The following is a 25,908-nucleotide window of genomic DNA, read 5'->3' on the forward strand; positions in this document are numbered from 1 at the left end:
GGTTTGTTTTTTTTTTTAAAGATTTATTTATTTATTCATGAGAGACACATACACAGAGAGAGAAGCAGAGAAACAGGAAGAGAGAGAAGCAGGCTCCTTGCAGGGAGCTCAATGTGGGACTCGATCCCAGATCCTGGGATCATGCCCCAAGCCAAAGGCAGACGCTCAACTGCTGAGCCACCCAGGCATCCCTGAAATTTCAGGGTTTATAATATTACCCAGCTAATACTACTTTAACCAATATATATCTATCGTGTGCCTAATAATTAGAGTCAGAGACCTCCTCCAAAAGTTACTAAGGTGTAATTTAGCAGTTATGCCCACCAACCATTATCCTACATCCCTCCTCCCCAGTTCATATAAAGAGAGGACTAAGAGGAGGTGATAGGTGCGTTGCTGGCTTCATGAGTACTACAGTGTGTCTATGTAGAAGGACAGAGTGATGGGGCCCCTCACCCAAAGCCAAGAGGAAAAAAGGTAAATAATGTGAAGTGATGGCTGCGTTAATTAACTTGATGGTGGGTATCTTTTCACAACATAGATGTATAGTCAATCATCACGTGGTGCCCTTCAAATACATTACAATTTCATTTGTCAATTATACCTCAATAGAAAAGTCTAGATAAAAGAAGTATTAAGTATTAGGGGAGAGGGGGAAGGAAAACAAGCTATCTCCCTGTGCTATTCCTCCTGCCTGACCCCAACAGATGAGGATCTAAGTCTGGAAGAGTTTTGAGAGATGAATCAGAGCCAGAACATGTACCCCTCCACTCTGAGAGGTATATCTAGCCTTTGGTAGGTAAAAGAGACGACTTAAAAATGAGTGTGGGATTAGACTAATATTTGACCTAATATTAAAGTAACGGGGAATTTATGGAGTCATACCAATGTTTTAGTAGATGGGAAAGTGAGGGAAGGGTTCAACATTGACAGAGTTGAAAACAGTCATCGGTGAACATCAAGACCATTTCATGTCTCTCTCTCAAGGAGTTGAGACCCCTGACTATAGAGGTTATACATCATATCATCATTCTAATGTGTAAATATTTAGAGGTTGATCATTGAAATGACATATATAAGGAATACCAAGAAGTCGTAGGTAGAAACGGATGGGTTAACAGAAGGTCTGACACATATTAATAGAGGGACAAGGTATTTGAGTGTCATTTGCAGTTTCAGTTTTTAATAGTGGCACTGTTGGGTAGTAGATCACTATACTGGTGTCCACAGGCCAAGTATTTCAGCCCAGCTCTATCACTTAGGAGCTACAAGAGCTTCACGGGTCACTATTCTTCTTTGACCTTAGATTCTTCATCTGGAGAGTGAGGATCATGAAATCCTCTTCATGAGATTACAATGAAATGTAGCAGGGTCCACTGGACACTTGTTATAGAATGTGTTCTCCTGGGGCACCTGGGTAGCTCAGTGGTTGAGCATCTGCCTCTGGCTCAGGTCATGACCCCCGGGTCCTGGGATGGAGTTCTGCATCGGGTTCCCCGCAGGGAGCCTGCCTCTCCCTCTGCCTATGTCACTGCCTCTCTCTCTGTGTCTCTCATGAATAAATAAAATATTTTTAAAAAATAATGTGTTCTCCGAAAGACACTAAAAGCAGAATCTGATAACTGTAGATTTATAAGGATTGGTAGGCTAGTTTCTATTCTGACCTCATTGTCAACGTCAGATTCAACACAGATATGGCACTGACGACACACCAGTGCCATGAGCAAATCATGCCCGGGCTGACGACCACAAAGGAAATTACTCCTTCCTGACTCACCAAAGGGGAAAAAGGGTATACGCATATATACATACATACACAAAATCTCTAACAGTTATATACATGTAACTATTTTCATAGAATTTTGATTTATAGCTTTAAAGAAAAAAATAGCCTTAAAACCATGTAACCCCTCATGTATCCTTTCCCTAAAGCCATAAACACACCTCCAGTTATCCTGTCCAACAAAAATATACCACAGCAGGTGGAGTCACAAAAAAAGTAAATGGTTTCAATATTTTCATTCATTTCAGCCCTATTCCCTCAACAAAAACTTCAAACTGCAGGTGCGTGCAGCATACTTCTGCTATGACAAGAGCAGTGTATCTTTGTAACTGGGGCTTCACCTAATGATGTGTGAACTAAATGCTAACTGCAGCAAAATGACTCCAAGCCAAGAAAGCCCCAGTCGAGGGTCTCGCCTGGAAGAGGGCTACGCCACAGGAACACACCAGACTGGGGTTGGATCTTTGGTCCTGGGGAGATCATCATTCCTTCCTTCCCTTCAACTTCTAATGTTTCGAGAACAGTGTGTGAATTAGATTGGAATTTTCAGTTTGCAGACATTCCTCACGTGAGGGTCCAAATTTGATTTCAGTCTGGAAACCAGAATCTAAATGAGTTTGAGAGAGGAGTAGGTTTCAAGAAAGGTCAGGCCAGTCAAAGTAAAACGCTAACCAATTATTGTAGGGAAGCAGTTTCACATCTGGAATTGGTTATATGTGGAACAGAAGGAAGAGTTTTCTTAGGACAGTCGGTTTAATTACATTTTTAAAACAAGAAAGAGGAACCTAGGATCTCCAGCTAATCTCAAATGCAAACAGGCCACCTCTAGATAATCAATATATTTGCTTCTTATTTCAACCAGAATCGTTAGTACTATATCCATAAGTGGTTTCTATCAGTTGTTGGTCAACTAGGGGAAAATCTTTGGGGTGTACATTTTGCTTGGGAGTTTGTGTGTTAGGGTCAAATCTAGGCGTTCGGACATCTTGTCTCTTTAAAAGAAAAGATGCTGAGAGAGAAGCATAATTTTGGCATCAGGCTGACCTAGATTTTAATTTAGTAGCTGTGTGACTTTGGGAATGTTACTTAATCTTTCTTTATCTTTTTCTTATCTGGGAAATGGGAATAATTCTTATCTGGAAGAGATCTGCGTTCTGATTATTATATTAAATTACACAGCATATGTAAAACAACCATAATAAGACTGTGTGGCTACACAAAGTAACCCACAAATGTTGACTCTCTTGACTCTCTTCTTTGTTAGCTTATTTTTCTGAAAGCAATAGATTTTTGGCAAATACAATGAGATGGAAAGTTGTACGCACCCTACAACCTGAACTGTCGGTAGGATAGCACAAGAGAGGATAAGAAATTAAACGTACTGATGGATTTGAAAAGTATTCACCTTTGGAGCTCAGAGAAGTTCATCATCCGTAAAATGTATGCCCGGACATCTATTTTTGTGATTGTAGCAAATTGTACCTTGATTTCATGACTGCCCCCGCCACTCCCCCCACCAAAATAGTCAATAGTAGCATATTGTAATTATCTCAATTCACCAAAATCAGGACAACCACAAGCCCTGGGGTCAGAGTACCCCCTGGGCCAGAGCGTGTCATTCCCTTTGTAACCAGTGTCGTTGCCCATGGACAAGTTTGTCGACTGACACTCCGCCCGCCCGGAGTGTAAGAGACAATTCTGCTTTGCAATGAAGAAGTTTAGTGTAGCTAAGAACGATGCTGAAAGCAACATTTTACTCCCGAGGAGCAGGTTATGACCTTTCAAATGAAACTCAGCCAGAACATTTATATCACATTAACACCGGTAAATGGAAAAGAGAGGGAGGATATAATTATGTTTGCGAAGGCACTGTGGCATTGGTGGTTTTTATTGCCTTTCCCCTAAGTTTTTCTGAGGTCTGCAATATATTTCATCAAATTAATAGCATTATTGAATCCCTTCCCTTTCCCCACGTGAGTCCCGGTGCGGGAGTCCACCTACGAGGGACTGGGAGGGCCTAGTGCTGTTGCTAGAACCACACAGATCAGGGTGACAAGGAAAGATGGTTTCAAAAACACCAGATGCCACGGAGCCAAAGTGGCGGAACAATGCATCGGAATTATCGAAAGAAAAGAGAGTTGTTTGTCCACATTTTTAAACCCTTAAGGACAGTTTTCGGGCACTTAGTGTGGGTCTTTGTGTGCGCGAAGCACAAAATGCAGGACAAGATAGAGTCGATGTTTAAATGGCATGCAACACGAGGGAGCCGCTTGATGGAGCTGAGCATTTGCTCTCGTTACACTCTGCTCTGTTTATAAACATTCCAGCGATGTGAATAATAAGAAGCCAAGCACAGGCCTTTGTCATCCCTCCATGATCTTTCTGGTACTGGAGGGTTCAGGAGGAGGTGTTGAGTTTCTGTGTGCTAAAGCTTGTCAAGGGCACATCAAAATGCAATAATGAAATCAACTACCAGACAGATTGGATGGCAGATTTTGGCAGCTAACAAGGAGCTTTCTTGTTATAGGATGTGCAAACTTGTGGATTGCACTGCAATTAGAATTTTTTTTTTTTTTTTTGCCTGAGCTCTTCTTGTACTTTAATTCTCATAAGTGACAACAGCAAAAGACTACTTCTCACTCCCTAACGTACTCTATCCATCTCCTTGTTGCTAAAGTAACTCATATCTTAATTTAACCTCAAATTTTCAAAAATCAGATCAATGCTATTCAGTGTTTATGAGATACTGATACTTCAAGGAAAAGTCGGTGATAGATGACTTAGAACTAATTCTCTTGCATTTTTTTTCAGTGTGTGCAAAATATCCTTTTGGTACTTTTTGTAATTGTTGTTGTTGTGGTTTTAACCATATGTCTCCAGTAGGAAAGCAAGATCTTTGTTTCTTAACAGCTGATGTGTACTTGCTACTGTGTCACACAGGAGTCCGTAATACTGTTAGCGACAGCTAAATCATTTCCACAAAAACTAATTTTAGCATCCAGGAAGGGAAAAACAACACTATTTCTGTGCTACTTAATAGAGGGATTTCATGTGAAACAACTCAGTGAACCAGGTCAACTTGTTTTTCAAAGGTTAAAGGTGACACGCCTACAGGGGTAAATGGTCTCCTCAGGGATTTATGGCCTAACTGCACCAACGTGAGGGCTCCATGTAGCTGATGAGGCAACTCCCAGAATATTCTGGTTGTTTAAACTATAAACAATCCTGGAAAGGAGTAAAGTGGGAACTGAAAGGGAGGGGAAAGGAGATAGAGGGATTGAATTCAGATTTCTAAATACACTTAGGGAATGTCCATTTCAGATTTTTAAATTCACTTAGGGAATGTTGGCTACCATCCCAACGCCATTGCTTCCAGTAGGAGGGTGGATACACCCGACCATCATAGAGTGGGTATCACAAGCACTAAAATCACAGTGCAGTTTATGATTTTTTTATTTTACAGGATAAGAGGTTTTCATTTTAGTGAACAACAACAACAACAACGAAACTTCAAAAATTGAATTGCAAATCCTTAAGAGATAAGACCTAGAGAGGAACTAGCCCCTATATTTTTCACTCTTTATTTTACTGAGAACGAAGAAAAATTGCTTATATATCCAAAAATACATATTTGGTTTTGAATCCAAAACCAGGGGCACCTGGATGGCTCAGTGGCTGAGCGCCTGCCTTTGGCTCAGGTCGTGATCCTGGGGTCCTGGGATCGAGTCCCCCACATCAAGCTCCCTGCAGGAAGCCTGCTTCTCCCTCTGCCTATGTCTCTGCCTCTCTCTATGTGTCTCTCATGAACAAATAAATAAAATCCTTTAAAAAAATGAATCTGAAGCCACTTTTTAATGCATTTAATGTATACTAGCATTTTGTATGAATAGACCAGACAATATCCTCTGTATCAGACCAGACAATGTGTATCAGGTTCTAGGAATACAAATAAACCAGAAACCATCTCTACTCACCCATGGGCCTTTGATAAGGAGATAGAAATACTGAGACCAACTCTTGCACGCAGTCTGATGGAGGCACAAAAATGGAATTATAAAGTCCCCTCTTCATGGAGATGAGGCTGGAGCTGTCTTGAACAAGCACTTTGGAAACAAACTTGGAAGAAAGGACAACATGGGTAGAGGGAAGATCACTAGTTAAAGTACAGGGGGTTGGAACACGGTGTGAGGTATGAGGCTGGAGATTTCACAGATTAAAGATTCCATGACAAAGAGTTTAGATAGGAAGGAGATTCAGGGATTCTCAGCAGGGAGTGACATAATCTCCGTCCTTTACAAAGATCTTTAAGCAGCCCTTGGGCAAACAGATCCAAGAGGGCAAATATTATTATATCAATACAGATTTTCCTTTCAAAACAATGTTTGGTAAGAGCCACTGTGCAATTCCAACTTCCTGCTAAAATATCCATGAAGACACAGGAAAAGTAAATACACCAAAAATCATCAGCAGACTGAATCTATCAGCAGTCTGAATCTAGGAAAATGGACATAACTCCACATGGGTGGAGCCGGGCTACCTAACATCTTTCTGAGATTCTATCTGCAGCTCGAGAGAGAAAGCCAGAAGCCACTGGGTAGTAGATAAGAGGGAAGATCCTAGAAATACAGCGTGGTGCATTTTGGAACATTGGTATAGATGGTGTTGGTACACAGCCCTGTGATCATGAATGTCAAAGTTTTTAATATTATTCAATCAGTTCATCAAACTAGAGAAAGAAGAAGTCAGGGAAGGAGTGAATTGCTCCTTCAATAGAGTAGAGGTACAGTATGATTTAAGTCTGTTGTAAAACGGGAGACAAATATGTACACCAGCCTTCACATGCACAACCAAGGAAATAATTCAGTCTCAAGGTGTATAAAGGCCAACCTAACTTTGTTTATTGAGAAATAGTGAGTCTGGACCCTTGTTTGAAGGTGAGTAAAAAGAAAACCGACATGGAGAAAATAATCTGCAGAAAAAAGAAAAGAAAAAATAGCATTCGATCCATAGGGATGAATAAAATGGTTTGTAATATTTCAGGACTGAGAAGAATTTCTAGAAAATGCTTGTTTTCCTCAATGAAGGACAAGGAGACAAGGTAACTATGAATAGGAACACATAATCTTAAGAAAATAAGAGGATGAACTGAAAAATAAAAGGAGGAATTAAAAGGGTGAGGATAAAATGAAGAACCAATGGCAAGAACACAAAAACCACGCTTTTAGAATTAACATCTTTAAAATCTGCATTGAAGGAACGCTTGAGTGGCTCAGTGGTTGAGCATCTGCCTTTGGCTCAGGTCCTGATCCCAGGGTCCCAGGATTGAGGTCCACATCGGGCTCCCTGCATGGAGCCTGTTTCTCCCTCTGCCTGTGTCTCTGCCTCTTCTGTGTGTCTCTCGTGAATAAATAAATAAAACCTTTAAAAAAAAAAATCTGCATTGAAGTTGGGGCAGAACCAATGATACAAAAACTTGAATCCATCACAGTGAGCATTGAAGTTTTCTTAGAACAAAGGAAAACCCTAAGCAGGAAGGAGGAAATGAAAGCTGCCAATGATCAAAATATCATAAAGCCAACTTGAGGCTGAAAGTTGTTTCTGAAGAAATGAATGAAAGAAAAGAAAACCAGCAATAATCAAAGGAATAAGAGGAAAAAGTTTCCTTGAGATGAAGCAAGGCCTGTGTAAGCAGACTGCAATGGTTGACAGTTATAATTCACAGAAATACCAGTGAAAAAGTGCAGGCCTACACATATCCCAAAGTACAAAATTAAGTGAAAGAAATTCCCAAGTTCGAGAACACAAAGCAACAAATTTTGATCCCTCTTAACAATGTCCTTTGCCACATTAAATACAAAATGACAATGAAGGACCATCTAATTCATTGCTGAAATTAGGTTAAAGCAAGTCCATATGCTCACTGCTAATCATTTCTTCCTGAAACAGATTATAAGAGGTGGCAAAACATCTCCTCAGAAGCATGTACCCAGCAGCCATGCAAACTCTCAGTATCAGCTTCCTCTGAAAGATGTCAGGTGATTCAAACCTTCAAGTCATAAGTATGATTTAGGATGTTATCATATGAGCAGAGAGCTAAAACCAATGGAGGCAGGCAGCCTCTAGGATGGCCTCCAGTGATCCCTATCTCCTAGAGTTCCTGCTCTGGTGTAATCCTCCTTCCTTGAGAGTGGATTGAATTTAGTTATCTTCTTATAGCAGACAGAATGTGGCAGAGGTAACAATGTTACCTCCAGGGTCAGGTTACAAAAAGAATGTGGCTCCTGCCTTGGGCACTCTCATTCTCCCCCTCACCCTGGGAATTTCTGCTGCCATGTTGTAACCTGCCCAGTTGAGAGGCCTACGTGGTAAGGCACTGAAAGAGCTCCCCCGTCAACTGCCCCGATCAAGGAGCTATGAGGAGCTGGGGTCCTCTGTCCAATAACTTGGGGAGAAATGAACCCTACCAACAAATTCACTGCCCTCGTCGCACCTTCAGATGGGAACGCACTCTTGGCAAGCACGTGGATTGCAGTCTAGCAAAAGACCTTGATCCAGGGGCATCCATTCAAACCAGGCCCAGACTCCTGACACAAAAACTCTGAGATAATAATGTTTGTTGTTTTCAGCCACTAGGGTGTTGGGTAATCTGTTATGCAGCAATAGAGAGCCAATATATAATGTTTTAATACTGAGTCAAAAATAAGGGGATAGAGCATAATTCTTTGACTGGTTTCTGGGTCACTTGGTGTTCTGAGATCTCTCCCATATGGCTTATTTTTTATACAGCTGAAGAGCGGTCTTGGTCTTGAGATGAGAGTCACCTCTGATCTGAGCAAGCACGTGACACATGTGCTAAGTCCCATGAAGCCTCTGACCACGGGCTACACAGATGCAGAAATCAGCTAATCAATCAATTAATCCATCAATCAATCCATCTTTTAAAATTTAAATTTCAACCAATCTATCTTTAATACTAAAATAAGATCTCCAAAGATATCTTAAAATAGAAGATATAATTAATGTAGATCACCATAATCTATTACGATTTAGGCCTAAAGCCCCAGAATTTATTTGGGAAGGCCTGATAGTACAGTGGTAGGAAACACAGCTCCAGGAGTAGAAAACCCTGTTTCAGCATTGGGCCGACCAACTCTGCCTAGAACTTCAGGCAAGTTCCATAATCTCTCAATACTTTGATCTCCTCCTCTGTGAAGCAGAGATATGCTATTGCTTGTAAACACTGGCACAGAAGCATGATACCTACTCAGAAAATGTGGGATCCCTGGGTGGCGCAGCGGTTTGGCGCCTGCCTTTGGCCCAGGGCGCGATCCTGGAGACCCGGGATCGAATCCCACATCGGGCCCCCTGTGCATGGAGCCTGCTTCTCCCTCTGCCTATGTCTCTGCCTCTCTCTATTTCTCTCTCTGTGACTATCATAAATAAATAAAAATTAAAAAAAAAAAAAAGAGAAAGAAAATGTGAGGTGCAGTCACCATATTTTAAGAGCTAAAAGTGGAAACGAAGGAAAAACTAAATTTGCTCAACTCCTAATCTCTAGTATAGGCAACTCAGATCCTGCTGTTTCAATCTTAATTCTGGCAATTAGGAAAAGATATAAGATAGATAACAGTTTTGAAAAGCATAGAGGTCATAAAATATATACGTTTTAAAACAATGGAGAAATATAAACAAATAAAGAGACCCCCCTCCCAAAAGCAACATAAAGAAGCACATTAAAAAAAATCAAATAAGTCAAAGATGTTCGACTAAATTCTATTAATGACAGCAACAAAGGAAAAAAGATTAAGCCCTTCTGCTCTTTAAAGAAAAATGTTTCTCAAATTTAGTCAAAAAAACATCATATTACTTTTGTCTTAGTTTCCAAGGGCTTCTGAAACTAATTGCCACAACTTGGGGTGGGAGAGGGGGAGGCTAAAAAGAACAAAAACTTATTCTCTCCCAGTTCTGGGACCAGCAAGGTGTCAGCTGGACTGTGCTCCATGTGGAGGCCCTAGGGACGAATTTTCTCCTGCCTTGTTCTAGCTTCTGATTTCTGATGCTTCCCTACAGTTCATGGTCTTCCTTCGTAGGCAGCTGCCTCCATCTTCCAGAGGCCACCGTCTCTGCTTCTAAATCTCTCCCCCCTGACCAGCACACTAATCATTAGATTTAGGACCAGTTTCAACCAGGACAACTTCATCATAACTCAGTTATATCTGCAAAGACCCTATTCCCACATTCACAGGTCCCAGGGGTTAGGACTTGTACACATCTCTTGCGGTGCACCATTCAACCCGTAACAGGGAAGTACTATTTACAAAAGGACACCTAAAATATATCCCCAAACAATTTAAATATGTGACAACAAGGAAACTAATTAGCATGCGTCTGCACAATCAAATATTTGAAGCCAACTAAAAATCAGGTATGGAGAATAATTCATATGTGAGGAAATGTGAGTGATAGGATATCAAGTAAAAGTATTAAAATACAAACAGACAAATAGGAAAAAAACAAGATGCAATGACCTCAAATAATCTATGCACAAATATGTATAGAAAAATATCTCAGAGAAAACACTAAAATATTAATAATGGTTAACACTGGTTGATAGGATTAGAGGCGATTTTTATTATCATCCTTAGAATTTGCTGTACTGTTAACAATTTCTTACAGTTAGATTTTGTTTAGACTTTCACAGCTTTTGTCTGCTTCATAACAGTAAATGTAAAGTGTATGTTTCAAACCCACCTTCTGATGGTTGTGGATATGCTGGGGTTCTTTGAAGCACAAGGAATTCAATAAAGCACAAGGAATGTATGGGATTGAGGTGGTTGTAAGTTTACACATAATATATTAGTTAAGATCACATACCAATAACCTGGGCTTACAGTCGAGATCTGTTACTTCCTGGCTGCGTGAACTTGGGCAAGACCTAACCTCTGTATGTCCTAATCTGTAAACTGGAAATGGAACAAGGCTTGCCTCAGAATATTGTTTTGGCAAGGTTTTTGCTCACATATTTAACAAAAATGATGGGTCAGCTGTTTTTACGTACAGTTGGATCAACAATTTAATATAGCGTCTGAAACGTAAGTTTCAGGTACCAGCAATGCCATATGGTGCATGAAATCCCTCTCGCTAATATTAGGAGCATTCGTAGGAATAGAAGTGGTGGTGGTAATAATGTACCTTCCTTTTTTAAAAAAAAATAATGTACCTTCCAAATTTCCACATGCATATTCTGATGCAGTGCATTCCCCTGAAATGCAGTATGAGGACTTCAACTGCCCACAAGGCACAGAGGTCCTAAAGTGACCCAAATGAGGACCCTTCCCTACCAAATACACAGGCAAGAATGATATATTTCCACATGTTTTTATAGCCTTCAAATGCCTTGACCTTCTAATGGTTTGATGCTATAGACTTAGAGCTACCTGTCCAGCCCCCAGGGAAATAGGCCACGGAAGACGCTGAGGGCCCTGATATTAGTGGCTCCCATCTGTTCCTGCCTTGCTGTGTCAAGCTGCAGGTGTTTGAGGTCTGCGACCTTCGTGTGTGCCCAGGGCAGCCCACTGAACCCTGGCTGTTGTGTTCAGAGCGCTCTCCCCAAGAACACAGCAGTCTGGGATCTGCCCACGGCATTAACTGCTGGCAGGTGTGCCCAGTTCCCGAGTGGGCATCATCATCCTGTTCACCCAGACCCAATGTGGAACTAGATGATTCAGTCATGTAAGAAGCATTCACCAGCTACAAGGCCTTGTGCTGGATGCTGGATAAAATAGCACTGGCCCCCCTGGAGCTTAGTGAATTAAAGCACTAGACAAATACAGAACTACACGTGGTAATCAGTGTCATGAAAGAAATAAGAGGATGCAAGGATGGAAGAAAATCAAACAGGAAGAGGTGACCTAGTCAGACTGGGTAGTTGGGGAGGGCCTCTTTGAGGAGGTGACAGTTCATTCAAAACTCAAGAATGAGGGGAATGAGCTCAGCAAAGAGGAGGGCAGGACAGCGACCCGAGTGAGGGAATACTGCATGAAGGTCCTGACAGGGAGAGCACCGGACAAACGCAAATGACGGGAGCGAAGCAGGTGCACTGGCCCAGGGGACAGAGGAAAGATACGGCTGAGCTGAAGAGAGGCCAGTCCCTGCAGAGCTTGGTCTCATTGGAGGCAGTGAGAAATGCATCCTGAGTCTGTTCTGACTGCACCGAGAAGGCACTGATCTGCTTTAAAGCGAAGGAGCAACAGTATTCAAATTACCTTTCCTAACATCGGCTGCTTTCTGGAAAAGAGAAGGAAGGGCCTGGGACCAGTGTGGAGGCAGGGAGTTGGGGGCATTTGAGTTTTCTGTTGGGAAAGAAATGGTAGAGCTGGCTTGCTGCCACACTGTGTGTGAGGAAGAGGAAATCCCATCAGGACTCTTGCTCGAGCAAATGGCTGGATATAGGGCCACGGATGCAGAGGCCAAGCATGGAGAAAATCCCATTGGTGGGCTGGTGATGCTGGAGTTGGAAATGAGGATAAGAGGGGCGCCTGGGTGGCTCGGTCGGTTAAGTGTCTGCCTCTGGCTCAGGTCATGATCTCAGGGTCCTGGGTTCAAGTCTCCATGGGCTCCCTGCTTAATGGGGAGTCTGCTTCTCCGTCTGCCCATCCTCCTCCCCATGCTCGCACATGCTCTTTGAAATATCCTGTATTTCAAAGACCTCGGAGACATCTAGTACCCCAAAGGAGATGAAAGGAGGCAGTTGGAGACACACATCTGGAACAGATATGTAGGTCTGAGCTCGAGATAAAAATGTGGAAGTCGGTCAGGGTCAGAATTGCCCAGACTTTGCGAGGCAGTTCCCACTCAGACTAGAGCCATGGCCTGAACCCAAGCTTGGTTGACTGAGGGACAAACCTCCCACCTACCCCCTTTCCCTGAGGTGGGGGCCCTGCCGGAGACTGGGGTCTACTCTGGGATCTTGTCTGACATCTAAAGTTAAATGACCTAGATATTTCCCACCAGGCTTCTAGAACCAAAACCTGTATCCTCTGATCTGAATCTGGCCTGCATCGGTTACCTGTGCTCCACCAGGTGCTTTTATTTTAAATGAGTCTTAGTGGAAAGGCAATGTATCCCCAAGGAAGACAAACCACAGTGTTTCAGTGAAGTGACGATGAGAAAAATGACAGGACAGAGAGCCTTTGCCTTTCACGGCATCCTCAAGTGCATGAATTGAGGGGCATACAAGAAAGGCAGCCCTGAGAGCATTTCTTTCCTGTCCACATAGCCTCTGGACTCTTTCGCATAGCCAGTCATCCCGCAAACACCACCAATCCAGGAGTGAGCCATGGCCAACGGCACCAGGCCCCGGGGTTCTCCTACGACTGGCTTCTCGCTTGCCCTCTAGATCAGAGGCTCCCTGTGCTCGCTGTCCAAACCCCAGGGTGCGGGGGGAGATGGTGGATGGGGAGGGCATTTTAGGCAGGCAGCCAACAAGGGAGGGCACAGAGTGGAACCACAGCAGGTGCGAGGAGGGAAGGGGCTGCAGTTGGGGCACATGTTCTACACGAAGGCAGGCGCGGATGGATAGATGGGCAAGAGCAGGGCACAGCGCATGACCTTGCAGTGCAACTGAGGGAGGCCAGAGGACCTGCCTTTCCCCTGAACCCAGACGCAGGGACGATGACGATGGACCCACAGTGGGATCCGGATGGACCCCATGAAGCAGTCTGAGGGCAAGTGCCACACCGGTCTGCCCGAGAGAGAAATGAAGAGATGAAGGAGCGGCGGGGGGTGTCTCCTGGAGCTGCAAACTGCATGTGAGGCTGCAAGGCTTCCTGCCAGCTTGCGACTGACGGGCACCTGGGTTTGCATGGATCAGAGGAAGGGATCCTGAGATTAAACCGTTGGGCACGTCTGAGTGCAAAATGCTGTGGTTGAGCTGATGGCTCTTGTCAGCCGGGGTGCAACTCCCCGCTTTCTTGTGAAAACCAGACCCACCTCCTGCAGTTCACAGGGCCGTGCGTTCAGCTGAACTGCAGAGGCAGCATGAGGAAGAGCAAGGGACCGGGACAGAACAGGCTGTGTGACCAGTGCCTGGGGCTTGGAGCCCAGTGAGTGATCGTTGCGCACCAGCTGTGGGCAGAGCCCAGGATACGACAGGTGGAGGGGCGAGAAGGCCTAAACAGGACAGATGATTAGTCTAGACGTGGGAGGCACCATGACACGGGTCAAGGGATCCAGAGGGGTGTGCTCTGAATACGGGGGAAATCCAGAATTAACGGCCAGGGAACGAGGATTTAGCTGTTGGAGCTTCTCCAAGGAAACTTCCTCCGTCTCCCACCCCTACAGTTTCAGAACTTACTGAGAAATGGATGCAAGAGTCACACAGGGATCAATCTATCAGCTTTATTGCTAGTAAAGCTGGCTCAGACAATGAGGCTAGTTGCTGAGGTCCCGGGGGGCCCCCTGCTTCCCCACACCCCCCCAACCTGCAGGCTTTCGGGGGGCAGAGGGACAGCCTGCCCTGTCGGGCTCCCACGAGGAGGGAAGAGCCTGCCCTGCTGGCCGGCCAACTGGGGGGCTGAGCCCCACCAAGTCAGTTCCTTTCCCCATATGAGGCAATCAAAGAAGTCCCCTGGTCCTTCGGGAGGGGGCTGGAGAAAGGCTGCAAGTCTCCTCTCTTCTCAGTATCTCCAGAAGGACAGATGTTCCCATTTTATGGGCCTCGATAGGGATCCTGGAGAAGGAAGGAAATCATTCTCCTTGCATTGTCCCAGCATTTACCATCAGATTGTACGTTTTGATATTTACCGGAAAAAAATTCTAATTTCTCAATGAGCTGGAAGGCCTGAAGATCCTTTGTTCCAGTGGCCTTCAATTTGTGTTTCCTTTGGTTTGGTTTTTAGTTGCCCAAGTCATCCTTCAGACATAAAACACGGAAGGCCAGGCTGTTTTGCCTGAAAGGAGCAGAAGGTAGGAGGTGCGGGAAGCCCGGGCGGGACCCATGAGGGCACCCTCCCTTCCCCAGCAAGCACCCAAAGGCAACTCAAAGCAAGCCGAGGACTTCTAGCTTTGGTTCCCAAACCTCCAAAACAGTCCTATGGTGCTGGGAAAACACTAACCAGAGAAGTTCTGATTCTTAGTCATTAAGGAAAACGCCTAAGCCAGACTGTGCAGCTGAGTCACTGGTGGTGATGGGGCTTCTGGAACCATCGAGTAATCCTCACCTTGACAGAGGCTTGAAAGCAACACAGAAAGTTTCAACTCACTTGGAAGGGTCCGAAACTAATACCGGTCTCCTTTCTTTTTGGACTACCATCCACCCCATCTCGTCATGCCCGTAGGTCTTAGGGGGGCTGCAAGTGGCTGTGGAGTTCACACTGAAAGGTGTCACCAAGCAGGGCGGTGAATACCCTTTATTGCCATTGCTACTGATACAGGTCTTTGCAAAAGGGTACATAATGACCAGGATGGTTCACCCAGGGGGTAAAGGGTTATATAAGCTCCTGGCGCTGCCCAGGGGACCCCTAGCATCATAAGGTGTCTTGCTGTGTCTCCTGTCCAAAAGGGACCTGAAAACAAAGGTAACCACATTTGTCACAACAGGCAGGTGCTAGCCAGAACCAACTGCCCTCACTGGAGCCCTGGTCTTCCGTGAGAAAAGGGTGGTGATGGAGGTGTTCTTAAACCAGAACGGTAAAACTGATCTGGCTGCTGAAGACAGCAATGGGTTAAATCACTGAAATCAAATGAAATAAAAACTTTGAATCATGTGTGTCTTTTTACGTCGGAAGTGACCACGTACTGGCTTGCTTACACGTCTCAACCTCAATCCCACTGGCCTGGTCCCCAACAGACTTGGACCTTCCAATGTTCTAGGTAACAGGCTTTGGTCCATGTCCCTCCCTGATTCTGTTTCTTGACTTAGGATGGGGACCAGAAGCGGTGGTGTGGCCTTTGACTTTAGGTCACGTATGTTCCACCAAGGGTGACCGAGGATGTCATAGGCATCGTCTCCTGCCTTCTCGGTCCCTAACCCTGGTTCCTGTCTATTCCCCTCACCTACCCTCAGTTCATGTCCACACGCCCACAGCATATGGTGGCCCCAGTGAGGCAACCAGCTGATTTCACATCGATCACTGAACGCTTACAACACAGAATGACTTTCATCGCTGTCAGGGGTCACAGGAGAGCCAGCCACCAGAGCTCGGTATCTCGGCATCCAATCACCTACCCTTCCCGAGAACATTACCAAATGTATGTAAGAACATACTTATTTCTCTCCTCCCTCTCGTAATTATCTCCAGGGTATAATCCCTGCAAAGCATCTGCGTGGCTTTAAAAAGCCACTCTGTGAGTGTCAGGGCAGATCACATCATCACATGTTGGCAAGCCAGGATATCACTATTACTAAACTTACTTTCCAAAACAAAGTGGGGGTAAAACGGTGGGGGGGTGGGGGGAGGGAACTTTGAACATCAAACAGGATTGATGGGCTTATCGTCCTCGCGCCGCATTACAGGGTGACCTCTGCAGACTGGAAATTGGGTTACATCAACAAACCTTCCGCTTTAAAGTGTGAGATGAAAGAGTGCCTCCCCTAACATTTTGCAGTATTACTGGCTCAGGTTTAAAGAAAAGTATGCAGCCAGGTACCCGTGTCACATTTCAATCTGTGATAGTGACATGGATGTGAAAACCCAAGCCTTTGAAACTGAGCCTCTCGCATGCTGAAGAAAAACCTGACGTGCACTCCACCGCCAAGGCCTGGAGAGAGAAGGTAAGATGATGAAGGCGGAAACCTTTGCACGTGGAACCTTGCTGAATTCTCCTGCCACGGGCCGTAACTCCAGGCTGCTAAAGTGGAGCTTAGTTCAGATAACTGACGTCGGTGTGTTTGGTTTTCTTCTGTATCAAGGCTTACCTGCCTTGTAGAGATTCCAAAAAGTCAGTGATGTGTCGCCAGAGGAAGGAAAATGACTTATTTCACAGAACCAGCCTTTCTTAAGATCAATTTGATGATAGTTCCCCAATGCCGTTCACCTAATAGCACTCTCTTGTCATTTCTTTATTTAGCCCAACAGGTTTCTCTGTTGCCTCCGCAAACCCTCAAGCAGGCAGCGAAGAGCTCAGATGTTAGATGCAAGGCTTAGTTGACCCTCTGCAAACAATCTTCATATGTTTTTTTTTTTCCTACAATATTTCAAAAGGACAATGTTTCTGGACATACTTTAGGCTTTTAGTCTTGTATCTTTGACCTAGAAGCTAACGGGTAGCAAGCCACACAGCTCATCCTCCGGTTTAAGCAATAGGTATGCATATAGGAAACAATGTAGACAGGATTTCTCAGCAGGGTCCTCACATTCTGCACAGCCATGAGCTTCAGGGTAGGTATAGGAAGGGTAACAGTGACATCATAAAGAGCATTCAAAGTCCCTGTAAATGGGAATAAAAGGCTATCTGCTCATATCTGATGATGCAAAAAACAAGTCTCTGATAGAGGGACACAAAAACATCCTGGTATTTTTAAGGTCTTGAAAACATCTCCAGCCTAAGTCCTTCCTTGGCATCTAGCCAGATCCTGGTCCCCTTTACCACGAACAGAAACCCAGGATGCATTACCCTTCCTAATTCTTCACAGTCTGCTTCATTTGGCAAAGGACCTAAACCTAACCACAACAGTTAAAAAGAAAGGCTTACATTCTACTATAAAATATACAAATCATGAAATGTATACAACTAACAAAAACAGTTTCAGTACTATTTGATGAGAGGAATTTTGTGTGGCTTTTTCTTTCTTTCTCTCTTTTTCTTTTCTTTTCTTTTTCTTTTCTTTTTTCTTTCTTTTTTTTTTGGTAATTCGGCATTCCAGTAATGTGAAACCACTGTTTAAGGTAGAAAATCATTTTTCAATCTCAGGAAACATCGTTACTAGCTGCCAAAAGTCGATCCATATAATAAGAACTATTTGCTAATGCTGAACACCTGCACTTTTATAGATAGCCTCTAAGGACAGCTGTAGCTGAGTCTCCGAGTCTACTGATACAGCAGCCAAGCACAAACACAACATTTTAGATAAGAATGCTTGCTGGGAAAAAGAAGAAAAGAAAAGAAAAGAAAAAAAAGAAAAGAAAAGAAAAGAAAAGAAAAGAAAAGAAAAGAAAAGAAAAGAAAAGAAAAGAAAGAAAAGAAAAGAAAAGAAAAGAAAAGAAAAGAAAAGAAAAGAAAGAAAAGAAAAGAGAAAAGAGAAGAAAGAGAAGAAAGAAAAGAAAAGAAAAGAAAAAAGAAAGAAAGAAGAAAGAAAGAAGAAAGAAAGAAGAAAGAAAGAAAGAAAGAAGAAAGAAGAAAGAAAGAAAAAGAAAGAAAGAAAGAAGGAAGGGGGAGGGAGGGAAGGGAGGGAGGGAAGGAAGGAAGGAAGGAAGGAAGGAAGGAAGGAAGGAAGGAAGGAAGGAAGGAAGGAAGGAAGGAAAATTCTCACCTGTGGAATTAGCAGTGCATGTATCCATGCTAAGTCTAGTGTATTTCTTGGTAGACTCTGAAGTCATTAGATAGAAAAAAAGAGCAAACAAAATACATCCAGAATAAGGATCCCAGCTGCTAGAAGCTTACATCTTGAGGTGGTAGGGTACACAAATCAAGACATACTAAAGGTATAAACATATATCATGCTTATGGAAGCCATGTGTAAATATTTATTTCGCTTCCCATGGTTAGTTTTCGCTTTTTGGGTTTCATTGTTTGATTTTCTGACTTACTGGCTGTAATGGAGAAAGACAGCCCCCAGAAGTCTGAAGGGAGGGTTCATGAAGAAGGTGGAAGCATTGTCTTATATTCTTCTGAAATGAATAATTTCTAGCAAGCATCTTAAGGATCGTTTGCACCTTCTCACATATGTTTTCAAACTCACTGCTTCTTCAATAAAACAAGTACCATAGAAAGGTGACTTAATGTTATTATTACAAATCATAGAAAGCATTTATTGAGCACTTACAAAGAGTAGAAACTGACTGAAGTCCTTCACAAACACTGTCTTTAATTCTTAGTATCTTTATAAAGCACATGCTATTGCCTTCACTTTACAGGCAAAAAAAATAAATAAATAAAAATTAAAAAAAAAACACAAAAAAAACAAAAAATAAAAAAAGCTAAAAGTCAGAATAATTAATGTGACTGGCTCAAGCTACAAATCTAAGCAAATGATAGACCTAGAATTCAAATCCAAATTCATCTGGTTTGAGTCACTGCAGTCTTTTCCCTATATTATGTTTCCTCCTTGCCAACATCTAGTTAGCAATGACTTTTTGCCGGGCACTGTACAGGAAACGCACAAGTTAGTGGTGTAGATGCGGTCCTGCCCTCATGGTTCACAATTTAGCCAAGAGGACAGACATACCAGCTGTACTAATGAGTGACATGTGGGTGTCCAGCATGCAAGAGAATACACACTAGATCTCGTCAGATGGCACAAATTCTGCAGGCTACATAAGAAGCTACAGAAAAACACCTAGGGAGTCATCACATTCATCCCCCAAAACTGTAAGCAAACCCACTGCTCACTCAATTCAATCTCAGTATCTTGATGTTTCTATTTAAATGGATATCATCCAATCAGTGTTCCTTGGTTGACTGAGATTTCCAAAGGGCCCAACAGAATAAGAGCCAAGGTACTAGAAGGACCCTTAAATGCAAACAGAATAATCACCTTTTCTTTCCTTGGATTTCAAGCCTTTCTAATGGCCTCCTCTCTATCACCTCCTCTGTGTGTCCAAATGGTATCTCTGAAGCCATTCATTACTCCCTCTCTCCCTGCCAACCGTGCCCCCTTACTTCTCTGCATCACAGGGCCTCAAGGTCCTACATCACAGGCACTGCGTCCCTCCGCCATCCTTCTCCTAACGCACGCTCCTTCTCCCTCTCTCGCCGCTGACCTCTGCAGCACCTCCCCACACTAGGTATGAACACGTCCCACAGGCGGACACAACAAAGTGATATCATTTTCAGGACCTTTGTCCTTTCCTCCCCCACGCTAAGCAGAAAAGTGAGAAGTTTCCTGGAAGCACTCTAACGCAGCTTTCACCACTTTGGGACATGTGCTCAGTTATTATGGGCTTGAGATTTTTCAAACACAGACACAAGCTGAGTGCCAAAATGAACATAGAGTGCCAAATGAGCCAGAACTCCTTAATATGCACATGACGGATGATGACATGGAGTGATCTGGTCATAGCTCCACCTATTCTCTTCCATCCGGAAAGAATTTCTAAATGCAAGTCAGAGTGACAGTATTAAAGGGAAAACCTTGAATTTGCTCTAGTTTGTTTTTAATAAATTACCCGAAAATTTCATTTAACTTGTAGTAAGCAATTATCTATGCTTTGCTTCACACTTCACGATCAAGGCATTGTGGTCACTAAACCTGCCACCAAAAAATAACAAGATGTTTGAAGACAATGGCTAGGAGCCTTGCCTTCTAAAGGCAATTGACCCTTACTTTTAAGGCAAATCACTCTTTACTAAATTAGGGACCCACATGAGCCTTTTTTATGGCCCGTTATTTTAAGTCATGAGTAGGTCTGATAAAATTCACCACATATGTACAAGCATTTACCCTGTCGTGCTTTCTGAAAAATTCAAGCAGTATCACCACAACTAAAAATAATGCTATTAAGTACTTCCAGATACACGCCCCCCTCAAAGGTGAGGAGAAACACTATGATACCAAGCCCAGAGCTTTCCAACTACATTGGCTGATTGTTTTACATCTACTAAACCTTTCCTTTTAAAGACTGTTTCAACCATCATATTGCATTCTCAAAGGAGATCATTTGTGCTGTTACCATAATAATCAGTTAGTTAGTGTGGGGATGTTATCACTATTAGAAAAGTAAGATGCCGGGGATCCCTGGATGGCTCAGCGGTTTAGCGCCTGCCTTTGGCCCAGGGCGTGGTCCTGGAGTCTCAGGATCGAGTCCCACATCAGGCTCCCTGCATGGAGCCTGCTTCTCTGTCTGCCTCTCTCTCTCTGTCTCTCTCTCTTTCTTTCTCTCTCTGTGTCTCTCATGAATAAATAAATAAAATCAGAAAAGAAAACTAAGACACCACAGAGGTAAATATGTTAGAGCACTTGTGGGAGTTGTCGATTAGCAGCAAAACATGAAGAGACCACGCTTTGGCATTCCCGAAGAAAGAAAGGCTGTCACGCTCAAGTGCAGGCAGCCAATTTTCTAAGGCTGGTGAGCTATATGCTTTGGCAGTTTTCTGACTTAGGTCTGATGTTAAAGAATTAACAACAAATATACAAGAAAGACGTTTCTGTGCTTGCGAGTGGCCTAGGGTCTGATGCCATACAAAATGATCTCAGGGATGAGTGCCAGCTGTCCACAATTAAACACTTCTACCTTTCAGAGACGCTGGTTCCTATGACTCAGCCACACTCCTCCCTGATACCAGACACTGAGTTCAAATGTTTTCATGGAGGTGTGGGGCATGACAAAAATGCAAAGGTCCTGCGGCTGATGCTCACTAGGTGGTCAGCGTTAACACGCTTCTCACCAAGTCCCAGTGTAACTCCGTGAGGCATTGAGGATTATGTGGCTTTTCCTTTCCTTGATGAAGAGAAAGAGGAAGCTGGGTTTAGAAGTTGAAAATCTCCATTACAACTTCCCTTTTAGTGAGTTTTCCCTGGAGTGAAACGAAATTCCGAGTGCATCAAACATAAATGGAAAACGTGCGCTTCATCAGTCATCTCATTTATTAACAGGAGCTCCCAGTTGGGTGGCTCACTGAATAAAATAGCTTATTCCAAATTTGTCTGGATCTTGAGGTCCCAGGAGCATGTAGCTAGCAAAAGTCACCACTCCTTTCATTAGTAATATTCGCCTCTGCCTTCCTGAAATCCCTGCCAGGACAGGGAGGAGTAAGAAGTCCACACCTTTATGAATGCTTTTGGGACATAAATGTACTCAGAGGATTTTATTTAAAATACTTTAAGACCAAAATAGTCAGGCACTGATTCATTAGAATGGGTGTAGACTCTGTGTTGTAGTTGTGGTTTTAATGGTGGCAAAATATACATAATGTAAAATTCACCGTTTAACCATTTAAGTGTGCAAACCAGTGGCATTAAATACATTCACAATATTATGCAACCATCACCATCATCTGTTTCCAGAACTTTTTCATCACCCCAAACAAATTCTACATGCTAAACAATAACTCACCCTTCCCCACCCTCTCCCCTCCTGGTAACCTTTGTTATATTTTGTGTCTCTGTGACTTAGCCTTCTCTCTGTACCCCGTGTAAGGACTGGTAGTGGTTTTAACTGTCATTCTTTGATATTCCTACTCATCAAAAGGTGAGTCTAATTTCTCTTCCTTCGTGATTCTCTTCAAGTGAATAAAACGAGGTAAAAATGACCCTGAATGACTTGAAGCCTAGACCAAAAAAAAAAGATATACCTTTCACCTGGCTTCCTATCTTCCCTCACCTTGGGAACCCAGACCTTATAGTGTGAGGAAGCCAAGCAGACACGTGGAAAGGCCAAATGTAGGTATTCCAGCCACAGCCCCAACCGAAGTCCCAGCCAATGGCCAGCATCAATGACCAGACATGGGAGCGAGCCTTCGGTAACTGCAGCCCGCAACTGTGGAGCTACCCCAGTTGATGCCACATGAAACAGAGACAAGCCGGCCTCATTGAACCCCTCAAATGTCATACACTTGAGCAAGAGAAATATTGTGATTATCTCATGTCACTAAATTTGATGTAGCCTGTTATGCAGCAATTGATAATTGAAGTGACAATCATTCAGAGTCAATGCCATCACATAACTGTATATCAGCCGAATATCATAACTTTATGTATCTCATAGACTAGATCAAGCAAAAAAAAAAAAAAAATCAGAAACCCATGCCAGGGAATCTGGAAGACGTAGTAACCTAGACTAAAGTTAAGGCAAGAAGAAATCAACAGTCTTGAATCAACCAGTGTTACCTGAGTATCTGCATAATAGCTAGTAATAGTCATACCTTGGGAGAGGATATTCTTACCTGTGGAATGAATAAGTCACAAGAATCAAGGGCATATAGTCAACGGCACTATAATAGCGCTGTATAGTGACAGATGGTAGCCATGCTTGTGGTAAGAATAGCATAATGTATAGGTTGCATCACTACACTGTACACCTGAAACAAATGTAACATTGTGTGTCAATTGTACTCAAAAAATAAGAAGACAAAAAAATATAATTGATGGCTACATGTAACTGGCCAAACTCAAGTGTGTTTCTCCTTAGTAAGGAAAGAAAATTCAAATTTTGGCTATTTTAATTGCTTACCCCTTACTTAATAAATATAGGTGATAAAAACTTAATAGGTGATCTTGGTGGCAGAAAAAGAGATAATAATGCAAACAGACTGTGTTCTGCAACAATAAAACTAAAAGAAAAAAAAACGAATGTTTCAAAATATTACCTTAATTTAATTAAAGCTTCAGTAAAATGTGTCTGTAGGCAGATTTTTGTTGTCCTGTGTTAATTTACTATGATTGCCACTTCCTGTCTTTTCTGGTTGAGAACTCTAGTCCTAGAAAATGCTCAGCTGTTATCATCTGTTAACATCTTCTCTTCATTCTATCCTTCTGGAACTCCTTGAAGAAATATATTTCAATGTCTCAATTCATCCTCTGACTCTTCTCTTTTATGTTTTTCATATCTTTTTCTTTTTCAATATTGTGTGTCATTTACTCAGTTCTAATTCCATGTCATTAACCATCGCTTCAACTGTGTCCAATCTATTATTTATCTTCTTTATTAGAGACTTTTTTTCAATTTTTAATCTATATGAAGAATTCATTTGCAAGATTTCTAATAGGCTCTTAGCAGCATTCATCCATACTTTCAAAAATTTTTTTTATTCATGATATCTTATTACAGTTCAATTTGGATATGAGGCCCTTTCTTATTCTTTCAAAGATTTATAAAATAATGTTACTGAAATCATTTGACAAATGTTTGGTTATTTCTAAATCCTTAAGTGTAATTCCTTCCACTTGTTGGGGAAACTGGCCATCATTCATAATCTTGAATGTCCACATACATTATTTTTTTAAAAAATTAAATTTTTAATTGAATTAGTTTTAGGTATACAACACAGAGATTTGACAATTATATACATTATGAAATGTCTACCATGGTAAGTATAGTTGCCATCTGTCACCACACAGTCATTACAATATTATTGACTAAACTCCCTGTGCTGTCCTTTTCATCCAGGTAACTTCTGTATTTTATAACTGAAAGTCTGTTCCTTTTAATCTCCTTCACCTATTTTGCCTATCTTCCCACTCCCCTCTCCTCTGGTAACTATCAATTTGTTCTCCATATTTATCCACATGTGTTAAGTCAGGCTTGTGAGCTCTTCTTGCCAAGGAAATTTTGTTGGTTTGGCTTCTTTGTTTTCATCTCTTCCTAAACTCACCTCCAGAGAGTGGACAGTTGCACACCTGCCTCAGCCTGACCCAGAGTCCACATTTCAGAACTAGGTTTTATACCAGCAGTTGGGACCTTTCCCAATGGGAAGCCCACAGTCTCAGTCAGTGTGGTTACAGATGGAGGCATTATTGGAAGATCCACTGGAATAAACAAGTAGCCCTCTCCTTCCTTCCTTCGCCAGGTCATTCTAATATAGCTGATGCCATCATAGAGGGCATGCATGTGACTTACACAGTGGGTATGTTTAGTACCTCATGGGGGTCCACCTCATGGGTGGATGACTAAGGTTGTTCCCATTTTCCGGATTCAGTGCCCTGGATATTTCAGCTCGCTCCTCCTTGCCATGTGGACTTTCATTCTGTTTTTGTTCATCAGAGACTTTTATTTCAAATTCTGCTTTGTTAGTGAAACTCTCCATTTTTGTAAAGCTCTTTTTTTTTTTTCCATTTTCTGTGTTCCAAATGGAGGGGGAGGTACACCATGTGTACCCACTCTGCCATCGTCAACACAGAAAAAGATGGGAAGAAAAGTAATTTGTTTCTTTTCCTTGATTTTGCACAAAAATCTCTATAATTTTCATAAGTAAAAATTTCATCTTTATCATGATGAAGAGAAGGTAAATTAAGTCTGCCATTGCGTAGGACCATAGATTTGCTGAAACAAATAACTGAAAATAATACTATGAAGCAAGTGTTTTAGGTAATGCAGGGGCTGGACAAATACTTGATTCAGGGCTAGTACTACCAAACGAATACAACTTTCAAATATGTGTGCATACTTATGCAAAGCAGAAGATATGCAGAAAATCACATGTTACATTCCTCACAGGGGAAATGAACCTTTTGTAGATCTCTATAACTCTATTTAGGACCCTTTATATCTTTCGAATTACTGAGTTTTGTTCTAGATTCATAGCTTAAACAAGCTCCTAGGTAAGTGAGAGCTGGTTCTTTAGCTCTTCTAATTTCCAAAGACAAGTTCTGATTGTCTGATTTTGTACCATACACCTGCTAAAAGGTATCATTTTTCTGATTGAAGGTGCAGATGCTTTGGCATACACAAGAACAATAGACTTCATTTTAAAAAAAAGATTTTATTTGTGCATTTGACAGAAAGAGAGAGGGAGAGGGAAAGGGAGAGAGAGAGAGACAGAGAGAGAGAGAGAGAGAGAGAGAGAACAAGCCAGAGGAGTGGCAGGCAAAGGAGAGGGAGAGGCAGGCTCCCTGTTGAGCAGGGAGCCTGATGCAGGGCTCCATCCCAGGACCCTGGGATCATGATCCAAGCTGAGGCAGACACTTCACTGACTAAGCCACCCAGGCGCCCAGAGAATAGACTTCATATAGACGCTTGTCTACTTGTCAGTTCATTGTGGGCAAACTTTCATATGTTCAAAAACTCAATTCAAAATACAGAGAAAAATAAATCATATTTTCAAAAATTTGTCTGACATAGAGTCAATAATCACAATCTGCATGGAAACAGCTATCTTGCTTATTCTTTTTCCTCTTACTCAGGCATAGAAGCGCAGGAAGGTCAGGGGAAATGGGTGGGGTGACTCTATATTCCTTTTTCACATCTGCCCAAGTTACTCTCATGCTGAGTGAGGTTGATCAGGAAATGAAAAGCGTGGAAGGACAGATG

The 25,908-nt window shown here is 42.6% G+C and overlaps 1 protein-coding gene and 1 long non-coding RNA gene across 5 annotated transcripts in view; both read right to left on the reverse strand.

Moving 5' to 3' along the window:
- The window catches only part of SUGCT (succinyl-CoA:glutarate-CoA transferase), a 713,960-nt gene that overhangs the window by 184,014 nt on the left and 504,038 nt on the right, over positions 1–25,908 (reverse strand). The window lies entirely within an intron of this gene.
- On the reverse strand, positions 14,169–17,826 carry LOC112661520 (uncharacterized). 3 transcript variants are annotated; one of them, XR_003137762.3, is made up of 2 exons: positions 16,701–17,826; positions 14,169–15,014 (listed from the first exon to the last, which is right to left on the reverse strand). It is a non-coding gene; the product is annotated as an uncharacterized LOC112661520 (long non-coding RNA). The 3 variants fall into 3 exon arrangements; XR_003137761.3 differs by having other exon boundaries at positions 16,579–17,826; XR_004806909.2 differs by having other exon boundaries at positions 16,340–17,826.

This window comes from Canis lupus, chromosome 18, assembly GCF_003254725.2.
Source record: "Canis lupus dingo isolate Sandy chromosome 18, ASM325472v2, whole genome shotgun sequence".
In the NCBI taxonomy this organism is placed as follows: domain Eukaryota; kingdom Metazoa; phylum Chordata; class Mammalia; order Carnivora; family Canidae; genus Canis; species Canis lupus.